The 18,784-nt window shown below is 40.8% G+C and overlaps 1 protein-coding gene across 8 annotated transcripts in view; it reads right to left on the reverse strand.

Moving 5' to 3' along the window:
• LOC124427869 (dystrophin-like) overlaps positions 1-18,784 on the reverse strand; it is a 222,033-nt gene that overhangs the window by 175,659 nt on the left and 27,590 nt on the right. The window lies entirely within an intron of this gene.

The raw sequence follows: 18,784 nt of genomic DNA on the forward strand, positions 1-18,784 counted from the left end.
CTCACATAGACCGAACAGGATAGATAATAGAAGGGAGACGATCCGAAAGTCGATCCGAAAAAAGAGACTCGATAGCCCGAAAGCATTCTCGGAGCACGTTTCTGCCAAAAAAGGCGCGGTCAATTCATTGAATAAGAAACTTAGTTTCATAGTTTATAACTTTGCTCCTTTCATTTTTTTTCTCTCTTACTCTTCTTCTTCTTTTTGCTCGATCGTGGTAAATCGTTCGCGGTAAAACGATCGAGGCGAATGGGGAGAAAGATCCAAAAGGTAAAAAACATCGCAAAAGGAAGAGGGAAGAGGAAGAAAGTCCCCGATACTCGACTCTAATGTAATTGAAAAGTTCCACAAATACGTTTTTTCTTTTTTTTTTTTTTTTTTTTTTATCAACGTTTTCTAATGCTCTTCTCGGTCGCAAATAAATTCTACGTCATATCATATCTGCATGCTCTTCTCTTTAATTTTCCTTTTCAGATCGTTCAGCGATAATACGAATCGTACTTCGATGTTATTTTCCGACGTTTGACGCAGACAGACAGAAAGAGAAATAGAGAAACAGGAAAACGGAGAAATAAAAAGGAAGAGAGTAATATCGTTGCTCCACTTTGTTCTGTATTGCCGTGAAAAGTGAAAAGCAAGACAGTTCCCTCGGCGTTACATTGTTACTCGGAGAATTTCAGCGAGAATTTCCGAAGTCGGTCTTCCGTGATTACGGTCTTCGTGTCTGCTCTCGCGTTGGCGCGTATTAATCTCATTAGCGATTATACGACGTGAGCTAGCGGTCTCGACGGTGTCCAGCACGTGTTATACTTTCTCGTTTAGTTTGAAAGCACGACGCTTAAACTTTGATCTATACTAATCCGACCTTTATCATTTCTATCTTTACCTTTTTCGACGAGCAAGCAAGATAAAAAAAAAAAAAAATGCCTCCTCGAGGAGATGCCGAAGCGTCCGTAGCTCGTGCATAAAATACCGAGGTCAACTTTATACGAGACATTAGAGTTCTCGGGAGGACAGGAACGTGGCTGACATTACCTTAACAGCTGGCACTGCTTCCCGTTTTATCTCTCCTCGCTTCTATCCTACACGTTTCCCTCGCAACAATAACGCGAAGCAGGAAAGATATAAAGAGAACGGGAAAAGAAGAAAGTGCCGCTGGAAGAGGTTTACTCACGAGTAATTACTCACGGAGTCGGAGGAACTTCCTTGTGAAAGTAAAAATATTTCTTCGGCTCGACGATATTTCTTAATGCATTCGGCAAAAGTCTAGCGGAGTCTCCTTTTATAAGAAGATCCTTTTCTTTTAATTGACCTCGAGCGAATTCCAAAGTTTAAGAACGCCACGTATCGCTAATAATAGTAATAATAATAATAATAATAATAATAATAATAATAAATGTCCGTTTGAACAATTCATTCTTTACTTCGTTAAATCGAGTTAACAATATTTACACGCGCATTTACAAATACGTTCATACGTTCGAAATAGAAGGACAATAGTCAAGAGTTTGTCGTGACCTGTAGATAATTTCAGAGTTATTCCCTTACGAGTAACGAGATATAACTCGGGTGAAAGACATATAGAGTCGCCATCTTTGTGTGCCTACCTACGAAGGAGGAGCCAACGAATCTGCCCCGACGAATTTCGGAACGGTCCTGTATTAAAGCGTATAGTCCTTAGAAAGTTCTGGCATAAGTTGTACGGACTTCCTGGCAAAGTCCCTTTCACGAAGGGATGACAACTCGGTTGGACAGCCGTTACGCGTTAACACACATACTAATATCTACTTATTAGGTATGCTAACAGATAGCGAAACTTCAATATTATTCGACAATGCGCAATGTGTATTGTTATGTATTCACGAGGGTAGATTATTTGCGAATGACAAACAAGCGATTAACTTTTCATCAAAATGGGATGGGACTCTGTCGTCCGATTTATTGCGTAAACCAAATTTAATGGTTACTAATAACGTTTACATCATGTCCGTACGTACAATGGCGTACGGACGAATTTCACAAAAGCAGGCACGCACGCGAAAAACAAGCGAAAGGATGAGCTTTCATTGTATAAGGCATAAAAAGGCGGCTATCAGGGCCAAGTTCGTATCTCGGCATGGCACAATCTCGATGTACATTCCTAACGGACCAGTTGCAATATCTTTTTTAATTTGAAAGATATAAGGCAAATGACGATGCGCAGAATAGTACTTGACAAAGGGAAAGAAAGGCGAAGGATCCTGGAGAGGACATTCGTAACACTTGTCGCTGCAGCAGATGTCGAGAGGGAGTTATTGCTCTCGCAATACCGACAACGGCAAGTGGAATCTTTCCAAAGGAGCACAAAGGGAAAGGGGTTGGGTCGCGAGTTGAATGAAAATTCTTCTTTAACAAAAATTATTACCATCTTTCTAGATAACAAAGCAAAATATTTCAAATTTCAAGTCGTTATTGTAAAGAGTCAAAGGAGAAACGTTTGTTCGATATGAAAATACAAGGGGAAGTGTGATTTCTCCGTGAGCTCGAACGGATATGCGAATCACGTTGGAGTGACGAAAATTATGCCGTACATCGAGTATAGATATACCATAGAGGGAATACGAAATGACGAATTCTCAGACAGTCCGGGGAGTGTTTTAAGCGCGAATCGACACGAGTAAGTAAATTTTATGCGTCGTCTGGTAATATCAAAGATAATTGTTAATAGTCGAACGATTAGCACGATGGCTAATTATCAATTATCAATTTTAGGCAAAGCAAATGTTTCCTTCAAAGAAAAGGATATATTTCTGAGAAAGAATTCATTATTCTTCCAAGACGAGATTTATTCTACGTCCAGTGGCGATAGGACAATAGTAGTAGCTCGGCAATATCGAGGGGAAAATCCCTTGTTAGCAAGGGCATTTTCGAGCGAGCGCGAAAAACAAAAGGAAAACCATCGGTGAAGAGAAATAGAGAGAATATAAGAAGGTGAAGCCACGAATGTCGGACCGTCTACCGAGGATAAGCGATGTGACAGTGCGAACGGAATTGGAGAAAATGAGACATCTTAGCGAGGGAAGAAGACTAGAATCAGGGAGAAAGAGGGAAAAAACGGCTACCGCCGCGGGGGCAGTTGGCTTCGAAGACGAGGCCATTCGGTCGGAATTATGCGGAGGAAGACTGATAGATTGCGCGCCATCGCCCACTGACACACTCTTCCACGGCAAAGGGCAACCGAGGCTATTGTACTGCACGAGACAAAATGAAAGATGAAAGACCCACATATATTCTTGGCCTTTTCATCTTCCCATGCAAATAAAAATCTTCGTAATATCTTTAGAACCTCCCCACCACCCCCGATAAAATTCGCGAAATATGTCGGATTAGACAGGTAAAGATGTCACCCTTCCCCAACGGAGCTATCACGCCGTAGAACGAATTAATCTGGCTTCGCCCAAAGAGCGAAGGGCCCCTCCCTTCTGTCCTACATTTTCGATGTAATTGAATCTCTCGTCTTTGCCAAGGCAATTATTCCACCTTCCATTTCCTCGTACTTCCATTTGCCCCCACCTCTCGTCCGTCGGATACTACCAATAATCCCAGGGGCCTTTCTAATACCGCGCAAAATTAATCTTTTCTCCTCTTCGGTAGCATTTTCACATCAATGAGAAAAGGACAATAATACGATTCTAAATCATGAATGAAAGATTTTTCGTTAAGGCTATCTTTCCTAATCGTGTTATGCCGCCTTCAACAGGAAGAAAAAGCAAGTATCTGGCTCGTAATAATTCAAAGAAAATCGAAAGGACGGCCTGCAAAGTTTCCAGGTGGTTTAAGTGAGAGCTTTGATCTAACTAATACAAGTGGAATTAGAGGGCGATTAATCGCTTTCGAGGATTAGATTCCTTAAGTATCTTAAACCGATCGATCGCAAACGGGTCTCTCGCGTACTATCTTACTCCTAATAAATAAAACAATCTTAGAAGAGGAGATATCCCTTTACTCGTTCGCACCGGCTTCGCTTTGCATTGGCTATGGGATAAATCGCACAAAGGACACGTAATAGGATGATAAAGCGTAGAGTTAGCCGCGGTACCTCGCTTATTTTCGAAGATGAACGTCGAAGATGAAGCAAAAGAAGGTGGAGCAGCCGCCAACGAAACTCCATTAAACCTGACGATATTAGGATAATAGGATTGCTTTTATTATGGTGTCCTCGAACAAGGATTTCTTTTTATCAGCAGGAGACACTCCCTTCTTCTTCTTCTTCTTCTTCTTCTTCTTCTAGTTCTTTTAGCGAGCTCGAAGGGCGAACTCAACGACAGACGCGATGAAGATAAAGAAAGGAACGAGACGAAGACAACAACATTTCTTCGTCGTGCAGAACGAATTTAATTTCCCTAAATGTAACCAACAACTCCGATCACGAATCTTTACCTCGTTATTTTTCCAAGACACCACCACGACGTCTACATTAACGTATTATATCCATAAAATATTCGCATTTCTTATTTTCTTTTTTTTTTTTTTTTTTGCGATCCAAAGAAAACGATGATATAAATGAAAGGTTCCTATTAAAAATCGTCCAATCTTAATTATGTTAATTCGAGAGCAGGTAGAGAGTCGAGAAAGCGTTAAATAACAAATTAACATGAAGGATACTAACACTCGGAACATTAGCATATTCATAAAATATTTATCAAGACGGTGTTTCCGAGCATCCTTCCGAAAACACAGGGGCCAAGCCGAGATGCTAATGAAAGTTGCTAGACGTAGTTGCTAGAAGCAGGTAGAGAGGAACATCGTTTACAACGTCGAGCCACGTTAGCGGAAACTGTTTGAAAGCTGTCGAATGGGAAATACCAAAGTAGAGCCAGTTTTAAGCAAATTTAACACATGAAAATTCTTCCAATTCTTTCTCGCTAATAACGAACTATTTCGTATACGTATACGTAATACGTAGTACGTATATACGTAAATATTCACACGTAGGATAGGTACGTAGTAGTTTTCTCCGGATTTCATATGTGATCCAAAGCGGAAACGTTCCGACGTTCATTCCCATCGCTATACATCATCCCTCTTCGTTTCCTTTCCGCGCGAATACGTCGACGTTCTATGCATAATTCAGAAATGCGTATGTCACCGTCGATACAACGGAGAACGGCACAACGTATAGTTATGCATATGTTTCGCGAGGAGAGAAAGAGATGGATGCTGCTAGTATCAACTCTTCCTCTATTTTCTCTTTCGTATGCACTCGAGCGATTTTCTGGCCCGTGGCCAACTGACACGAGAAAAGAATGTGACGTTCTTTTTACTATCTCTCTCTCTCTCTCTCTCTCTCTCTCTCTCTCTTCCTCCTACCTCTATGCTTCTATCAAAGAAAGCCATCTTTTGGACGTCACGTGATTTCGAATAGGAGGGAGACTCTATAGTGGTCTGAAAAGAAGAGGGAAAGAATCGCGAGTAATTAGGATTGTACGTGCATCGTCACGATTCATCGTGTTTCACCCTTGACTCTCTTTTCGAAAGTCTCTACTCTTTGAAAAATCTTTACTAATTGCAGTTATATGAGTAATCAGGAAATAATCGGGTTCCTCGTCTAATCCTAATCCTCGAGGAACGAGGGATTAAGTATCAGCAGACACTCGTATCGCGGTCGATGCGCGCTCGTCTACGTACATATCTATAGGACACCGTCCACGTTGAGTCGTACTACAAAGGAAACGCTCAACCACGCCACTCTGGTAAATAATTAACAGTATAGCCAGAGCTCGAGTGTTAGCTCCTCGAGTGAAAAGGATTCTCCCTCGTCGGCAGACGCGAAGATACTTATGCGCATTCCAGGCTCTAATTAAAATTATCGCCTATGTATTTATTTATATGTCTACTTGCATCTATAAGCTAGTGTCAGCGTATCGTGCAAGTCTAATAACTCGGAGTAACGAAATTCTATTCTGGACAGATCGGAAGGAAGACCTCTTGGGAAGACCAACGTGTAGAATTTTTATGGTTGCAGCCAGTGGCCGGCTGACACACGACTTATATTTTTACGAGACAGCTCGACGACGCGATTTACAAGCTCTCGATTCAACGCGATTTATTACGTATGACCTTGTCAGTTTCTTAGAAAAACGAAAAAAAAAAAGTAAAATTATAATATTTTCTATGGTCTATACATAAAACGTAAAATTTGTGATTTAAAATCGGCCCGATAAAATATTCACGTTCGAGCGTAATATATCCGACGATACCCTTCTTTGATCGCAATTAATTATCAATTGAAATCATAATTAGATTATCGTGAATGACAGAAACGATGTGAATGCTCAAAGTCGTCTCGAGAGCGAAGAGTTAATATTACTCCGTTAATAAAGTTAAGAAGCCATAGTCCTTAGAGGATGTTATATGGTCTCGAACGTCAGCTGAGATGAAATAAATTCGGTACGACGATCCTCTCTCTCTCTCTCTCTCTCTCTGTCGACGAGGAACAAAGAATTGTGGAAATTTTGTATCATAAGCTCCCGACAGAGCAGGTGGTGCTTTTTAGTTTACGAGCCTCGCGTTACTATTTTATCGGGTGTGTCGAGATCGATAACGTCCTCGCTATAACGATATATATTTCGCGACGTTGATCCGACCGGTAGCTTCGATAAATCCCACACCAAGGAGAACCTTCTTCTTTTTCTTTTTACTTTCTTCCTATCATCCCTCCTTGCCGCCCCTTTTTAAACCCCCAATACACCATATAGCCGAGCGCGTGCTCGGAATTTAAATATTTCCTTTCGTTTCCTTTCGAAGATAACGTAAATTCTGGAAACGCGTGTAAATTAATAGTGACTACTAATATGTCAAGGATCCGTTAATCATTCTACCGAAATAAGGACAGGCATATATGCACGGATACGTGCCATACGCGACACGTATAGGTGGGTCCTCTTGGTACGTTTAACGTCAACGTAAAAAGATCGGAGAGGAGAAAAATCGATCGTAAAGTATGTAACGCGTGACGTCGTAAAACCGTCCGGGTAACTTTACCGCAATTGATTCGAAACATCGATAGCACCAGCAACACGTTTCGTATAAAAATTTCATCGTAAAACGGTCCGGTTTAAATTTGAACTTTTTAAATATATAACAGCGAGGCAACAATTTGCTCTCGACCAATTCTTTTCTAGAATCGAAGAAAAAGATATTCGAAGGTACGAGAGACCGTATACTACGATAGGACGAAAAGTTAGGAGAAATTCCGTAATACCGTCGATGGCAGGGCAACTCGATCTAATAACGTTCATAAACACGAGCCACTAGGTGCGCGCACGTGCGCCTCTCAACCATTAGCATTAACGCACTTTCATGGTTGGTGTTATTACCGTAGTCGGGCAAGTAACGCGCGACGACGGCCAACGTACGGCATCCCTACCTATCGCAATCGTTGAAGTGATTATCGACGTTTACTCGTTCCACCATCACCCTCTGCTATTTCCTATATTATGACGCCTATACATAAGCAAATCCGTTCTAACGTATTAGACTTAGACACCTATTCTCCTCTTACGTATCCATACGAAACGCGTTGCGCAAATTATTTCGCATAAAGGTACACACTCGCGTGTATCGTTCCATCGCGGCCAAAAGTGACGGACGATTCGATGACGACCGATCGTTATTCAAAGTCTTCTCTTTGTGTGTATTCGAAATGGTAATAGTCGTTAAGAAACGACGATTTACATGAGAGCAAGTCATCGAAGAAAACAATATGGTAAAGAAAAAATGAGGAAAGAGAAAAGAAAAAAAAAGAAAAAAGAACCAAAAAAAAAAAACGCAGTAGGTCGTCGAACGTACAACCATTCGTCGCGATCGAATTGGCTCTCGGGATTTCTAACAAAGTAACGTACGTAGGTGTATGTGCGTGCGTGCATGCGTGCGTGCATGCGTGCGTGCATGCGTGCGCGCATCTACGAGACGGTGGATGCATTCAAAGCGTGGAGTCATCGTGCAAATACTGATTCCAAAGGTATACCTTTCTGTTTGCACGACTTCGAACACGCCTATTGCATTTCGTTTCCCTCTCTACTCTGCGATTTCAAATTTCTACTTTAAATTACGTGAAACGCGCCAAGGATCGCAACGCGTCTCTTCTCGTATATGAATAAACTTCTTTTGATCCTACGGAACATAGGCGTTTATCGTACCGTAAAGTCGGAGAGAAATTAACGTCGATTGCGACTGCTGGGAGTCGTCATGAAAAATATTTACGTACTTGTGTGACGCGTACGAATCGATGAAAGAGGAGAAGACTTTTTTGACAAAACACGGCAATTCGTCTAAAACGAGAACGAACGAACTCGTTGAGGTAATGTAATAGGCAAAATATATAACGTAATAGAGAGAGAATGTAACGAAGAGGATCGAGGATAAATGATGGTCCCAAACGTTCCGCGAAAGAGTTACAAATACGGAGATTTATAATATTGTCATTCGTCTGTTACACGCAGACGTTAACTATCGAGCGAATAGACGCAAAGAGGTGGAAGGATACACGTCGGCTAGATTACCATTCTAGCTGCGTTATGCCACAACGTTTTGTTCGTAACAACCCTTCCTTCCATCTGTCACGGGCTAATCAGCGTAACGGATGTCGAGAGGCTGCCGAGAAGATGCCGAGAGGATGCCGAGAAGATGCCAAGAAGATGCCGAGAAGATGCCGAGACACGTTATCCCTCCGTTGAATGACGGATGGAGACGTATCTCCCGTTAAGCTCGTTCGTTCGATGGAAACGGAATCTTCGCTTCTTCCAGTGGATCCGACTTTATCGTTCGCTCGACAAGACGAATCGTTGCTCGCTAGATCAAAACTAGTTTTACAGAGATGAAAAGAACTACGCTAAACCTAACCTCCAACATTTTCTATCAGAACTGTTTGCCGTGCGTTTTCGCTAAAAAAAAATAAAAAAAAAAAAAAAAAAAAAAAACAATAGAAATGAGAGAGCTCGAAAAAAAAGCAAATATCCAAGGTGCTTTTCTCGCGAGATCGCACAGCATCCGTTTCGTTCTTGTTCTTTCTAGCGAGGAACCGCCATTAGAGAAGGTAGGTACAGGTCTACCGCATGAAAAGGTAGGTATTCTCTTTCTTACCGACGTAAAAGCAGCTCGCGTTGGCTCGTACAAAAGCGCGAAATGCATATTTCAGGAAATCCAGCGAGCAATGGCACGGACGCGAGAGAAAGAAGCGAAAGGAGAAGGGGATGTGGAGAAGAGGCAAAGAAGGACAAGAAAAGGCTCGCAAACCTTTTCTTCTTCCCTTCGGAGATGCCGGCCATAGTAGACACACGAGCACTTTCGTGTCCTCGTGAATTCTCGTCTTTCGCCTTCCACACTCTTCCTTCCACCGGTCGTCGCGACGAGACGAAAGAAAGGGTTGCGTCTCGCTACGAAACATATCAAAAAGAAGGGGAGACGATGCTTAAGCTCCCACGATCCTTCCTTCTGTGTGTGGTTTTTCGGTAAGATAATCTCCCGTGGCTTCTCTTTTCCCGAGAACGAGAACAAGCGAGCGGGGCTTGGTGCATCGAGTAGAATCCAATCGTATCGAATCGAAACGTCGTTGACGAGACTCGTTTGGCTTCGCGTCGAGAGAGAGAGAGAGAGAGAGAGAGAGAGAGAGAGAGAGAGAGAGAGACAGAGAAAGAATCTCTTTTATCGCTAATCTATTATCTGTTCGTGCTAACTCTCTTTCTCCCGTCGCTGCTAGAACATTGAGAAACGTTCATATACGACGTGTTTATGCAAATTTACACTGAAAGAAAGACGAACGTGAATATAATGTATACAAAGTGAAGAAATGCGTTAGAACGAGAGGAGAGAGAGCGATAGAAAGAGGGAGAGCATGTTCATCCGATAGATGTATGAATAATGCATATAGTACATTTAATATACAAACGTATGATAGATGAGACTTCCGCTCTACGCAAAAGATACAAATGCATAACTCGATATAACCAAATAGATACGCCGTTACTTTTGCTCGTGTATTTGTACATTTACCCTTCCAAAGAGGATAACGCTCGTTTAAAATCGAGTCGACGTCGGGAAGTTTGCCTATTTCTCTCTCTCTCTCTCTCTCTCTCCCTTTTCACTCTTTCACATCATCTCTCGATCAATGCGCGTCCTAAATAAATTTGCGAGACGCGAAAAGGAGGGGATATATAGGCCGTCGATAAATTAAGGGCGAAAAGTTCAATTTCGTAGGAGGCAATGTATATGTGTCACTTTGTATAATACTATCCTTGAATCTATTCAAAGGAACAAGACCATTTCGATGCACGTACGTAAGCAGCGGTTCCAATTTCTCCCAATAGATACATTTTCGCATTTAATACGACGCAAAAGATAAAATGTAAATGACAACAAATAATAATAAATGTAGATATTATTTGAGAAAGAATTTGAGAAAGATTTAAGCTGAGGTTTTGAGAACCTCACGAGAAAGACGTTTTCTATTCTTGAACGAGGAGCCTGATAAACACTGGCGTTGTCTTCGACGATTCTTGAAAACGACGCTTTAATGCACCCTTCGGGAAGGAGGAGGTGGTACCCCGTCGCTCTATGGTTCTATGGAAAGTAAAAGCGAGGTAGGGGAGACCGGAAGGCGGTGCATCTGGCGCTATTAGTCTCTGACATCGTTCTTACGGAAGAAAAGTCTTGTTCCTGGCACTCCCGGTCTAAGCTCCTTCCCTCGGCTGCCGAGCAAAACGACCGGGCGTCGTTTTATCGTGCGTAAAGAAAGCCATCCACAACGAGCTATCGTTTTTTACCCAACAACGCTAAGATATCCGCCAGAAAGTCCACGTCGCGCGGATTTTAGATGACACCTTGACCGATACTACCTCCATTTTATAAATCTCCTTTTCTCTCCGAGACAGCAGCAATCTTTTCGCGAAGAAAACGTTTTCATGTTTGCGCTATCAAAGAAACGATTCTTTCTAGTCAGATTGATTATCGACGCGAGTTTTATATCCTTCCAGTATCGAACCAAAGAACGCGCTTGAAACTAGCGCTTACTTTTTCCCTACAATACTTATCTCCACCACCACCACTCTACTACCATCACCTACAACGAATTAAAAAAGAAGAGAGAAAATTCGTGTCTGGCTTACCGAAGGTAAACAATGAAAAGGGGTTCGTTGGGTACTTTTTGCGAGCTACAAGCGTCCGGATTACGGGTCGAATGAAACATCGGCTCTGAATATGTAGCTACCTACGTACGCAGTATGTAGTGCGCATGTAACAAGAAAGGCAGATAAAACCAGTGGATCATGAGAAAGGCACTTTTTATCGGTCTAGCGAATATGGACTAAGTTTTAATTATGCCCTATTTACTTGTTAAATAAATTCCATATCAAATGCCTCACCTCACCGAACTAGATAAGAGTCTTATCCAGTTATTATTTAGCTGAAAACGTACTAGGGATCTAGTAATCGATTAAGCATATAGATGAAAGAAATAATAAATGACGGGCAAGTTTTTTCTCGGCGTATCTTTCGCAACGACTTCTTCTGCCCAACTATTTGCAAATTGATTTGTACGAGCGCGTTCTATTTTGCTCGCATCTACGCATAAAGGAGATCCAATTTACTCGCATTATTCGTGAATACTTTCAATAACTTTTTCTCGGATTAATTATAGCCCTACTTCGATTTCGTTCTGAAGGCAGGGATTTTAGATTCGAAAAGGGAGACGCATCAAATTATCAAGTCCAACGTTGCGGAAATATTTCGACGTAAAAACGTATAATTCGAATTACATCGAGCGTGAATTTAATACGAGCAAAAGCAGCTTCGAGTGAAAAATAATTAAAAAGCGACGGTTAAAATATTTCCGTGAAAAAAATTTCAAGTTGTTCCCTCTTTAATGGCTTACTTTTACTAGCTGGGTAACGTACGCAAAGTTAAGCGCACGAGATTAGAAGCAACCAACGGCGGATAGCAGACCTCCAAAATTCTCGATCGATATCGGTTGAGTACGGTCAGCTCGTATTTCGTCTCGTCTTACTTAACGGTTAAAGTTAGCCTCTCGTGTATTCGTATCGATCTCAATTAGATACGTCGCCGGAGGAGGGGGAGGGGAGGGAACCAAAAGAAAGACACGACGACCCGTGTCTAATAACGCATTTACTGGCTACGAAAATGCTCATCGATTATTGATTAATGATAACAATTAAGCTCGAGGACAAAAAGATACACGATGTTTCTCATATTTTTGGCTGTAAAAAGAATTAAAAATCAATTAGAGATACGTTTTACGTTTCTACCTTAAGTTAAAAGCTTCAATTATAGGACGAATCGTGTCAAAAGAGAGAGAGAGAGGTGTGTTCTTTCATATTTTATTCTCAAATCAAAAAAAAGAAAAAAAAATGAAAATAACGTGGAAGGTTTTGTAATTACAATGCCTTTCGTTGAAATACAAGAGAAGAGGAGGACAAACAAAGTAGTACAAGCGACTCGTACTACTGGCAAAGACTGAAAACAAGGGCGGTTCATCAACTAAAAGCAACAGGGTGCCAGCTGTTGGCCCACATACGAAGCGAGTCGAGAAAACTATCGTTTCTACCGTTCTCATTGTAATCTCTTCGTTCTTTCTACGGATAAAGAGTGTGTATGTGCGCGTGTGTGTGTCTAGATGAGAAAGAGAGAGAGAGAAAGAAAAGTAACCGTCGAGGAAATAAGAACAATATGAAAAATCTATGCTGGAATGCTTCCTCTTTCTATCATCGTTCAAAGTTTTCACCATCTCTACACGCTTGTTCGCTTTTTTGTGTCACTCGTTGGAGGAAAACGTTTGAAGCGAAAAAAAAGGAATGAACGGTTCTAAGAAAAATAATGAGGAGGTTGGATAACACAAACGCTTATATATGTGTATAGGTAAATTTTTCGATATAAAGAAATTCTTGTGCATTAAATTGGAGTGCGCGCTTAAGTATTTACGGACATCTTTTTGTTTCGCAATTAAAATTTCTTTTTTTTTCTCGCTCGCTTTCTCTCTCTCTCTCTCTCCAGTTTCGTGAAAAAGCGAATAAAAGTTCGTCTTTTCTACGTACATAACCGTCAACGTATTACGATCGAGATTACTGAAATCGTTCTTTTCGAGATTTAACCCATTCTCCCTCATCCTTGAATATTTTTTTCTTTCTTTCTTTCTTCCGACCGAAAGAATTTTCTGAATCGCTAATGGACCGTCTCGCTGTACATCGATCACTAGAAGAAAAAGACTTCTTATCGTATTCGAGATAGATCGAGACGATCAAGCTCGAACGAATAAGTCCGAAAGGGCGAATATTTTCTTAGAGGACTAAGTACGCATTATATAAACAATTTGACAAGTGTCCGTACGATATCGCTTCGATTGTCGTCCGTAAAAAGTAATTTCGTTATTAATAATAAAATAAAATAAAATAAAATAAAATAAAGTAATGTTAAAACATGTACGTACGGGTGAAATAGCCTTCGAGCGAGAGCAATCTTTCAGATGCGTTGTTACTCGGACGAAGGTTAAGAGATTACTAAACTATATATATATATATATATACACACGTGAAACTAGAAGCGTAGAGGAAAAATCGATGTACACAGAACTCAAGGACGCCTCAAAGCATAAACGGAGAGTAATAACAGACCCTCGACGGACGAACAAATACTACATAGTCATAATAGATCAAGACTCTCGAGTAATCGTAAAGAGGAAAATAATGTCTTACAAGCACATTAGTGACGTATCAAATGCTTATTACGCTCGTACTTTTTACAACTACCAGCATTACGTATGACTTATTTTTGAAGAAATTACAGGACATCTTTATGGAATATCCTAATGGAGATCGTGCATGGGGTTTCTCATAAGAACGAACTCCATCGAGTCGCAGGGCGTACGTTCGTTGAACGACTCTCGAGAGAAATCATTACAACGTATAATACTAAGTTACAGTAAGCGCAAAGTACCCTTCGATATTCGCGTGGGATCACACAGACGTATCGACGTTATTTCGACGAAATTACATTTGGCGATTTTCCTTCGCCGTATAAAAGGCATATCTCTATCGTCTATACGAAAATGATGTCGTGTATAAAATACGCTCATTGAGGCGCATAAATAAGATGGATATATCTTGTCCGATAGAGAGAAAAAAAGATGACTTCTTTATCTCTGGCGAATAGTTCGAAAAATTAAAATATTCGATCATTGTACCTTCAGAGAAAGTAAGTACCTTCGTTCGCTTTGGTTTCGCCGAAAGATGTATCGATGTTATTCGATGATGCAAAAACTACGAACGAATGCGAAATGAAAGGGAGAAGAATTTGGTTGTATCTGGAATTAATCGACACGGGACATAATCGATGAAAGGAAAGAAATTCGTCGATGGAGATGAAAACAATTGGAAAAATACGTAAGGGAGAGGAAGAAGGGTATGGAAGCGTGCAAGAGATAGACTGTACGCGACAATGCGTGTACGGTCGTATCAGATTAGAAAGCACGCGCGTCGGAGTGGTTTACGAGAAGCAAACACGACCGAATGTTTCGCACAGTGGGGTCGTCGTCGGTTAGATAGACACTAGGAATCTCCTTCCATTTGACGTGCATTCTCCGTGGTTGCATCCCGACATGCATTATCTGCCGAACGTAGAGATAACGCCTGGCCGAACTCACCCTCCAAAAATCTACCCTCTGAGCGTACGAACACTCCGGCAAACCGATTAATCCGTGTTCCCCCGGAACAAATCCAACCCTAAAAACGTACACCGCGGATGCGGCTGGTATAGGCGAGTAACGCGGATCGGTGATTAAGAGATATTTCAACGGAGATCATTGAACGAAGCTCGTTATATACCTTTACGTCTTGAACGTATTAATCATTGAAATTATTAAAATTGGAGAGAAATATTATTTTCTCCTCCGTGTCCCAGCAGTCGTTGCTTTTCGTTTCGTTTTACACACACATATATATATATATATATATCTCGTATACCACATGTATTTCAGGGAAGAACGAGTTTTCGCCGTTAAGGGAGTAATCGTGCATTGTTCGAATCGCGTTTCGGATGGCCGATTTTAGGGAAGAATCGAGCATTGTTTCGGCCGATGGTGGAGAAGACGCGAAGGGATTTGTCGGCGCATTGTCTCCGAATTAGCGGTGTGGACACGGTCGAACACCGTTTCTGTTTTCAACCTAAATTACTTAGTTCCATTAGACGCGACGAGTCGGCCTTACGTGAGACCGATTCGCGCTGGAAACTTTTCCAATGTTAAAATCCAATAACAAATCGAATTACGGATACGAATACTTAATTAACGAGCTTGCAACTCGTTTCGCTAATTTCACAGGGCTAAAGTTTCACTCGATCTATCGTATCGGCAATCTATTTGATATATTATTTATCTCCCTTTATAGACAAGTCGCTTGATAGACACCGTGCTAGTGGACGTTGATGGAAATAAAAAGAAATAAACTAATGGGCACGAGAAACGACTAATCGAGTAATTTGCGAATTAAGAGGAACAAGGCGCGAGTATATACTCGTAACGATATCGTCGAAATTTATTATCGAGAAAGATCCCGTTCGTTAGGCGAGTAGAGCGGCAATACCAGGAACGATACGATACCAGTATCGTACGAGGGAGAATTTCTGGGATAAATCGAAGCTAAATACCGGGGCGCAGGTGACCGAACCACGGTCAGATGGCTCTGCGCACGATCGAAGTAAAATACGGAAAGGTCGAATTAACGAGGCTGGTGTAAGTTTAACAAACGCGTAATTCAATGGCCCGGATCGATGCCTTTTGTTTCTCGCTCTTCGTTTAACGATGTTTCTGTGGTTTCCATCAGCGAATGAATTTTCACAATGTATTCAGTAATAAAATGCTATCCTAAAAAAAATCTGAAAGCTTCCGCTTATGAACGCGTTCGCAATTAAATGAAAAACAATGAATTACTCTACTCCAATGTACGACTATTTGTAACATCTTACTCGAGCCGATATAAGATAGATAATAGACAAGATAAATGAGATAATATTTCAATGAGATTTTCTAGACATTTGTCATCCCCGAATTCTCTTTCCTGAGAAAAATCACGAGAAAAAAAGGACGAAAATAAAAGGAGCTAAAAGATAACGTGATATTAGCTTTCTCTATCGCATTCGCGTTTTATTCCATTAACAAGTATTTAACCGCGGAATTTATGAATCCATTTTCTTCACCGAAAGAAAAAAACGAAAAAGAAAATCGTCAGCTTTCATCGAAAAATGTTGCGATAAAATTGCACGACAATGTACCTTGCGAGTAAGAGGCTAGTCTCGAAAGCAAGGGAGCAACTACAATGTCACGTAAATAACGTTCCGAAGGAGAGCCAAGAGTAGAAGAAGAAAGTCAGTCGGAATATTCGTAGGCGGCGTGAACGCCACGTGCGAGCAATTTTACCCTCTCTTTCCTTTTTTTACCTTCGATCCACACACAACAAGCGAACTTGTACTTCGAGACACGTGCCATCTTCTCGCGCTGCATTCCACTCATCCTCAACAAAATCCATTCGTGATTGCGTCCTCCTCCTATTCCGTCCTACTCGATACGCCCACGTATCGATGAACAATCAATATTTACCGGAGAAATCCAAAGTTTCAAACCGGTAGGCAAGATTGCTCTCGACTGTCTATATAGTATACTAGAAATCCATGAAATTCCATTTCTACTTCGATCAACGGCCACTGGATTCACTCCACACTCTCGTTACCGCCGAAAAAACAATCTAAATTTCGTCCGGGAAACAAATTTACGTTGCATTGCGAAAAATAAAAATTTTTTTTGTCTATTTCTAAAAACATTTCCTGTCTATTACAAAATCGGAAAATGAAAAGGCAACTGATAGAATTTTTATCTAAAAATGACAATTAATTGTTAAACCTTAAAGTATCGTCAAATCTACTACGATCGATTACGATCAAAATGACAATGCCAAATAAAACGTTCTAAATTCGTTTTATTACACTTGTCCAAATGCTATATGACCGACGAATTCCTATTTTTCGAGGGCGTTCCCCCTTTTTTTGCGAAGTAAAAAGAGAGAAAGAGAAAGAGAAATGATGAAGAGCAGGAATTCAATGGAAAGGATGTATCGCGTAGAGTGCGCGTGTATGCGCGTAGCTCCTACACGAATACGAGAATATACGTGTAGAGAAATGCAAGATCGTAAATGTGTTGCGTATGGATAACGGCGACCGTGATCCGCTCGGTTTTTAGACGCTTTTGCTGGTATATCTAGGACAACATCGCCAGAGCCTACCGTTTTAACGGCTAGACTCTGGCCAAAAGCTTTTCATCAAAAACTCTCATCTTTTCTACCGTTTAATGAAGCTTACCGCTTTTTCACGACCTCGTTGTTGCTCTCGTCTTAAATTTTTCTCTCCCTTTCGAACGGCATATATCCCGAAACAAATGCATTTGCGTTTCGCTAACTTGCAAAGGTACGTTTATCTCGGATAAGTAAGAAGAAAGAAAATATCTTATAAAGTTCTATTTTTTTTTCTATCTTTCCTTTTTTTTTTTTCTCTCTTCGAGCCGATAAAAATGAACAAGCGAGTAAAGTTCCTTCGTCAAAGATGTTATGAGAAAAATAGTTATGAGGTGGAATAGAATTCGACGTGGTTGGAAATTATTCTACCGGAAGAAAGTCCACGAGAGGGGAAATCAAAACTTGAATCATTACTATACCGTTTCCTTTTGTTCGATTAATTTCGTATTGCGAAGGAAAGAAAAAAGGATCAGATTGTAGGACGAACGAATGGTCTATTTTCAAATTAATAATGCCGTTCGAATTAATCTCTCGACTCGTAGAACAACTCGTTTTTTCTTTTTTGTTTGAACTATGACTGGTAAATTCTGGCCTTATTCTGGTCGATACAAAGCTAGCTGACTTCGACTAAATCCACGCAGTGATCAGCTATGAAACTTGGTCGAATCCTAATTAATATCACGGTTAATTCGATTAGAACGTTAAGTGTTAAATTAATTAGGTACGCGTAATGGGTAGACATGTCGAGCGGCTCTCTCTCTCTCTCTCTCTCTCTCTCTCCCCTATTCCTAGAAAAGAAAACAGGAAAACAGGAAAACGGATAGGGTGCAAATTCGCAGTATCTATATTGACTCGGTAATTAACGATTTAATCAATATGTGCTGTTCATTCGATCTGAATCGTCAAATAAATGAATTCAACGTTGCTGAATTACGAGAGCGTGTGCTTGTGACGACATTAATAAAAAGGGGCATAGCAATAGAACGATGCTCGATAGATGTTCGGACCCATCGCGAAAACTATTCCATTCCACGTGAATTTCCAGAACAGTGTACTCGAAAATGCGAACGACATCACATTGTTGTTGGAAGAACTTTCGGTGGCCATACCACGTTTCACTTAGGGAAATTCATTGGCAAAACGGAGGGCAATGGTGAAAATGCTGACGTCGACTGTTAAGAGAAAACGAGGCCATTCGCAATCGTTCTTGAAATCGATCAGGAAGATGGGCATTTTCGGAATATTCGCTGAAGGCGGATGTATCGCTACTCGACCTAATCCTCGATTGACTTTTCGATCGAGTAGTAATAGTAACAAACTATATATTCACGTATGTATATTACGTATATGTACGATATAGGTACGTAATAACATCTAAGGATAGCCGAGAAAATTGATTAAAAAATAAATAGGCAATAAAATATTTGTTACAATGAAGAATAGATTCGTGGGATCAT

Source organism: Vespa crabro, chromosome 11 (genome assembly GCF_910589235.1).
Source record: "Vespa crabro chromosome 11, iyVesCrab1.2, whole genome shotgun sequence".
NCBI lineage: Eukaryota > Metazoa > Arthropoda > Insecta > Hymenoptera > Vespidae > Vespa > Vespa crabro.